Source organism: Sander lucioperca, unplaced genomic scaffold (assembly GCF_008315115.2).
Source record: "Sander lucioperca isolate FBNREF2018 unplaced genomic scaffold, SLUC_FBN_1.2 Unpl_149, whole genome shotgun sequence".
In the NCBI taxonomy this organism is placed as follows: domain Eukaryota; kingdom Metazoa; phylum Chordata; class Actinopteri; order Perciformes; family Percidae; genus Sander; species Sander lucioperca.
In genome coordinates, this window is record NW_023396185.1 from 1 (window position 1) to 6,698 (window position 6,698).

At 42.1% G+C, this 6,698-nt stretch overlaps 1 long non-coding RNA gene across 1 annotated transcript; it reads left to right on the forward strand.

Moving 5' to 3' along the window:
- The first annotated feature begins 138 nt into the window (after window positions 1-138).
- LOC118494536 lies at window positions 139-3,256 on the forward strand. The gene is made up of 2 exons (XR_004896673.1): window positions 139-466; window positions 3,238-3,256. It is a non-coding gene; the product is annotated as an uncharacterized LOC118494536 (long non-coding RNA).
- The last annotated feature ends 3,442 nt before the right edge of the window (window positions 3,257-6,698 follow it).

Consider the following 6,698-nt stretch of genomic DNA (forward strand, 5'->3'; position numbering starts at 1 on the left):
TGCACATAGGGTCGACTGAAATGTTTTTTTCAGGGCCGATACTGATATTAGTAAGGAGACAGCAACTCATAGCAACAGGGTAGAGATCACTTACATGTACTCAATTGATTAACATGGTACACTAATTGAGCAGTGCTGATAATAATGTGTGCTGAATGGAAGAGAGACCCTGGTTCTGATATTGATCACAGGAACTAAAAGTACAAACCATACACAACAGTTGATGTATTTTAGAGTCAATAACTAACTATTGGTTGTCTCTCTCTGCTTCTTCCTGTATCTCTCCGTGTAGAGGTCTGTAAACAAATACCACCAACAGACGGCCCAACGTGTTTGGGGAATTTCCCACGTTACTTCTACAACTCCTCCTCAACGAGCTGCCAGCTTTTCACCTATGGAGGGTGTGGGGGCAACTTTAACAACTTTGAAACTGAGAAAGAGTGTATGCAGAGATGTCACACTGAATGTGAGGAATGAAATACAAAACACAACATGTTTCACATATCTGAACGCAGTACAGTGCAATTCTTTATTCTTTTCTTCTCCAGTTTGTAAAGAGGTCCCCAGAAATGAGGCACACGATGATATGTTTTCATTATATTCAAATAAACATTAAAAAGTACTGTGCAGCTTAAATATTTATAGTGAAACACATCTTATACATATATAATGACACTTATGTTATCAAAAATGTAACCATTAAGAACACTGTTGTTCTTGATGGTTAATAATTTATCTTTTTTTACTGATGCAGCTCTGTTAAGCCTCTTTGGCCACTATAGGTGTCCCATGTTGCTTTTAAAACTCACATATCAAAGTTTTGACTACAGACGACAAACGCTGCTGATTATAAGTCAACATAACATGATCTTTGTAACACAACTGTGATTTAGATTCTGGTGTCAACTGTACAGTACATACATATCTGTTCATGCAAATCCCCACACAGATATGACTGGGACAAAACACCAACAGTAAACCTACACACAGAGGCCTCATATTAGCTTCAACTTAACTTTAGAATAAATCTTTGCATAGGGGCGGCCTCAAGCTCACCCAGTAAGAGCGTGGGCCCCATGTAGGCTGAGTCCTTTGCAGCGGCGTGGGTTCGAATCAGATCTGCTGCCCTTTGCTGCTTGTTATCCCCCATCTCTCTCCCCCCTTTCCTGTCTATCCACTGTCACTATGTAATAAAGGGAAAAAGCCACCAAAAAATAATCTTAAAAAAAAGAATAAATCTTTGTATGAAACGAGTGTGGTTTTTTTGTCCAGAATTATTACCGTTGGGTCATGAAGGGATTTCTTCATGTTTAGTATGGAAAGGAGGAATGATTGCAGCCACCAATTACTCTTTTATTGCACATAGGGGTCGACTGAAATGTTTTTTCAGGGCCGATACTGATTATTAGTAAGGAGACCAGTAATCAAGAAGAACAGTATCTGAAATCAATTATACATTTGCATTAAAAAGATTCTGTGTCGAATTTTAGAATACAACACTCTACACACAAAAGTGTGGTGTTAATGTTGTTAGCAAATCTTTTTTCCATGGGTAAATGTTCAATCGTGATTTCCCTGGCATCATATGTGGAATCACCCACAGCATAGCTACTACTGTTAACTTCTCAATACACCCTCAAACTTGTGCGCACACGACAGTGTTCTGACTTGACATTTATCTCACATAGTGACAGACAGAGTTTTAACATTACCTTGAATTTTACAAACATCCATCGCCCTGCATTCTGTTGTATGTGAACTGTGAAGATCCTTCCAATACTTACACGTGATGTTTATATCAAGACACACACATGATCCCATTGAATCTATACATAAACACCAAAAATCTCTTCTCGATTTTCTTCTTTCTCTTTTCGTTCCTTTAACAGCTAATATATTTAGTTGAACTTTACTTTCACATAATGTGAACGTTTGTGATCTACATTACATAAATGTAAACCATTACTTGTTGAGATAAACAATAGTTATTGTTGGTTAAAATACCCGGGTTTGATTGCCATACATATTGCCTTCATTTAGTAGCACTGTGTGGGATACAGTGAATGAAACAACACTTTGATTGTGATGTTAATGTCCAATGTCTAGAGTGCTCAACCACATTAGCTGATGGTTTTACTCATTGATTCGTCTTGCCGCTGGGAGTAGTAATACATATGGGGCAACACATGCACAAATAACGTCTATAGGATCAATGTATGGGCTGGGGAGTAAATACAGACTACAAGACAGCAAGTAGATAGCTATATTTACATCAATTCAGCTCGCAGAACTTCAGACACATCCAGGACAGAGTGTTAGCTGGAGAGAAAGAACGCAATGATTCTGGTGTGTGCTGCTTCATGACCTGGACCTCCAGGGGGTCCCGGTGAGTGGGGTTGAGGTGAGGGGCTGAGCTCCGCAGCTGTTGTATAAAGGAGTATTATTCTTCTTCTGGGCCATCGTATACTTTGTGGATGTAAGTTTATATTCTGTATTCACTGTCTCTTGTAATGCTGTCGTACGGGTTCTTTATACCAACAGTGAATGAAAGGTTACTTATTTTAGCAGCTGACGGTTTTAATACTGGAACATCTGTGCAGCTTTTTCATGTTGTCGCTGCATCCGGGCTCAATACTAATAATAATAAATGTAGTAAACCAGTAGAACAGTAAAAACAGACACAGGACCATCATAAACTATCTTGCTTTCAGGCTGTGAGATATTGAACAAAATAGATATTATTGTATAGGTATGTCTCACTTTTTGTAATGCTCGCTTCAGTGAAATGCTGTAAGAGGCTACATTACAGAATATGTGTCGTGGTAAACACAATAGTAGAGAAACGTCGTGTAGATAATCTGTGAAACACGTTGAAGCAGGTGATGTGGAACATTTCTACAAGAGGAGTAAATGTCATGTATCTCTGCCCCAGTGTGACCTGTACATGTGGCTGTGATACAGGGGGAGCCCTCGTGGCTTCTGAGGACGTGGAGGATGCAACTCTGCTCAAGCTACTCTGTCAGTGCTCCAGGTACGAGATCAACTTACTAAGTGTGGGCATTATTGAAGCGTGGCGATATGATATGGGTGCATGGAAAAGAGAGCTGGTTGCTGATGGGTGATCCACAGGAACTAAACGTACAAACAATACACGACTGTCCATGTACCGTGTGTGGAGTCAAGTTCTAATAGTTGTCTCTCTGTGTTACTGCTGCTCTCTCTCGATTCTTCTTGTAGAGTCTGTGATCAAACACCACCAGAACCAGGTCTGATGTGATGCTTACATTCACGTACTTCTACAACTCCTCCTCAATGAGCTGCAGCTTGTCTCGATGGCGGGGTATGGCAACAGAACACACGTTAACACTGAGCAGAGGTATGCAGACATGTCACAGCGAGGGAGGAGTGAAATACAAATACAACATGTTCACACACAGTAGCGTCATGCTTCTGTTTGCTTTTCTATTCTTGCAGACGTGGAGGCTACCTCGGTCCATACACTCTGCTGAATACAACTCTGCTGATCTGCCAGATAAATTATTTTACTGCAGCTATGTAAGCGATCCACTACTACAGTGGTAACCATGGTACAGTATGAGCAGTGCTGAGACGGAAGCTGTGCTGCTAATGGAAGAGAGATCGGGTTCTGATGTTGCAGCACAGGAACTAAAAATCCAAACCATACCTACGTACCTGTCGCCGTCTTTGTTAGACGTCAACGTTTAACTATAGTGGTCTCTGGGTTACTGCGTCATCATCTCTCTCTTTAGAGGTCTGTAAACAAGCCAAAAAACCGGGTCCATGTAAGGCGCACATCCCGTTCACTCTACAACTCATCCTCTCAATGAGCTGCGCGCTTTGCATCTATGAGCGGGTTGTAAGGGCATACCAGAACAACTTACAAACTGAGAAAGCGTGTGTAGCCGAATTGTCACACTGAAGGGAGTGCCCACCATGTGTGAAATACAAAATACAACATGTCACACACAGTAGACGTGTTATGCTTATTTTGCTTGTAGTCTGTATGTCCTAGTTGTACTGAGGTGCTCAGAAATGAGGCACATGATCATAGATCATACAAGCTTAGAGTCAGAGTAACACAAAAGCTACTGTGCAGCTTAAGATGTATTCGCCATAGCCACTTATATCAAGATAAGAACTTTAATGCAACTCATAGCAACAGGGTAGGGATCAACTTACATGTACTCAATTGCATGAACTATGTACACGAGATGCGCACGCTGCGGATATATAAATTGTTGTGTGCAGATGAGACGAGAGAGCGCGACTGCCGGTAGTCTGTACAGGGCACAATCACAGGAAGTCTAAAGGACAAACATACACAACAGTGATGTATTGTAGAGTCAATAACTAAACTTATTAGGTGGCTCTCTTGCTTCGTCCGGTCTGCTCTCGTGTCAGATAGAGGTACTGGAGTCAACACAACATACCACAACAGCACGCGATACCCAACGGTTGGGGGAATTTGTCCCCGTTACGTCCATACAACTCCTCTAACGCAGTGCTGACCCGGCTTTCACTATGGTAGGGTGTGTGTGGTGCCGGCACTTAATCAACTGTGCAAACTTGCAGAAAGCCGGGTTAGGCACAGAGATGTCACACTGATAATATGTGATGGATATGCAAGCATACAAAATCACAACAGGTTCAATTCGGGAAGCAGTACAGGTGCATCGTTGCATTCTTGTCTTCTCCAGTTTGTAAGAGCTATGGTGCACCAGAAAACGAGAAATGTAGGCACACTCAGATGAAGAGATGTTGTCCTTAGATATCATTAATAATACGATTAAAGAGTGACCACTGTAGCGCTTAGCCACCACAGCCCATTGATAGTGGAAACACATCTCTGATACATATATATGACACGTAGATGGGTTATCAATCAACTTCGTAGGAGTACATGATGGAGAGCACACGTGGGTCTGATGGGTGAATAAGTTTTTACGTCACCTTGTTTTCAGTACGTGCTGACGCAGCTCTGTTAAGCTCTGTGGCCACTATAGGTGTCAGCTGGTTCCATTTTCTGTAGAAACAGACACGTAATGCACACTGGATGGCAATAGTTTGACTACCTAGCTACCGCACCAACGCTGCTGCTGCAGGATAGGAAGTCAAACCACTACACCTTCACTGGTCTGGTGTAACACAGGACTGTGGTTGAGATTGCCTAGGGTTCCGCCCTTTATTGCCTGTACCAGCTCCATACACGATCGTGCTCTCACTGTCACAGCCATACCCGAACATACAACGCGTCAAATCTGGTTCAATGGGACAGCACAATTTGTTGGCAGGTATGGTCTGTTTGCTGCGTTTCCAGTAGGTGGGGAGAACGAAGCGTCCCAAGAGCTCGCACCAACGTGTTGGGGCATGGCGGTGTCGTTCTGTCACTTTAGCTCAATTCTTTGCGAGTAGCAACTCTGCAATTCACGCCTACGTCGACAGCGACGAACATGTCTTACTGGAGGGAGGAGAAAACGGCGTGTGATAAGAGAGACCAAAGAGAAGGGCCTACACGAGGACGTCGCTTGCCGCATCGGAACTGACTTACAGCGCCATGCTCTTTCTTTCTAGCCCTCACTTCATGCGGATAGTGTGTCGCGATGTCTCATCACCACCGGACAAGCAGAGTACCCAAGTTACAGCGCACCTATGCGTCGAGACTACTCGGGTTGTCTGTGTATGTGTGCGATATATGGAATTACTTCTAAACTTCAATTACTAATATTGGACTCTTTACACGGGGGTGAGCACTCTGAAATTCCACACAATAAAATCATAATATGGAGGAAGGGAGCTTGAGAAGGTCTAATTGGTGTGGTTAAATTAAATGAGTAATGCAACTAGAGTATTGTATTCATATTAGTCTAACAGCCCTAAAACCCTAACTTATCACTACAACTATTTGGGGTGATGACTCATAACTTGATGGTAGAACGTGGTTTTCACATGAAACACACTGTTGCAAAAGACACCGATAATTTCTCCTAGCAATAAAGTATTGCATTAACAGGAAAATGATGGTAGACCATGGTGTACAGTGGTTTTAAAAATAATCTATGTTAATCAATATGAATTACAGTGTATGGCTCATTAACAGTGTTGTAATGTACAAAGTACAATACTCACTAGTGTACTTAAGTAGAATTTCACTAGGTAACTTTCCCGCTTGGTCCTCCTACAGGTTGGAAGCAGAAGTGTCCATTACATTACATTGTCCAGTTCATTCGAACTACAGATCCGCTACCGATCTGGCAAACTTGCATAATGTAATGTATGGACAATTCCGCTTCCGACCTGTAGGGGGACTGAAGCGGGAAAAATTACCTAGTGTTGCTTAATGCCGTTGTGAAGTTATGTGGAACTATGGGAGTTGGTAGTTTTCATTGTTAAACAGCATCGCCGATTAGAATGCATCTGTTCACGGAAGTTACCCATTTCACTTCTGACTGCATATCAGTTCCATTGGGATAATAAGGTGACTGAACTGAACTGACTAAGTTATCACCGTTACATTTAGTAACGTTTATTATGTTATTCTAATAAAATAGCTGCAGTTCCCAACATAATTACGTTTTTCTTGATTCGTTTGTATGGTAAGCTAGCTGGCCAGTTGCAGCTAGTGGAGCAAAGCAGGCTAACATTGCCAGCTGCTAGAACCAAACTATGACAGTATAGTC